Below are 262 nucleotides of genomic sequence, written 5' to 3'. Positions count from 1 at the left end.
CTGTTGCAACTTCGTATATATTTAAAATTACCTGCAATCTTGAGTGACTGCCTTCCCGGTTAACAATTCAAATGGACCGCCCTTTTTTGTACTGGTGGAATTGAACTCTATTTCAGTTTTGCACGACATCCATATTTTCCGTTCTTCTTACCGCGCAAATCGTTTTTACCTCTCTGGTTATACTATTTTGTACCAAAATCTTGGACAGCTATATATTGTTTTAATTCATGAGCTTGAGACGCGGTTTCGGTCACGCGTTGAC

This window comes from Opisthorchis viverrini (genome assembly GCF_000715545.1).
Source record: "Opisthorchis viverrini unplaced genomic scaffold opera_v5_2113, whole genome shotgun sequence".
Lineage (NCBI taxonomy): Eukaryota > Metazoa > Platyhelminthes > Trematoda > Opisthorchiida > Opisthorchiidae > Opisthorchis > Opisthorchis viverrini.
This window is presented reverse-complemented; position numbering follows the sequence as displayed.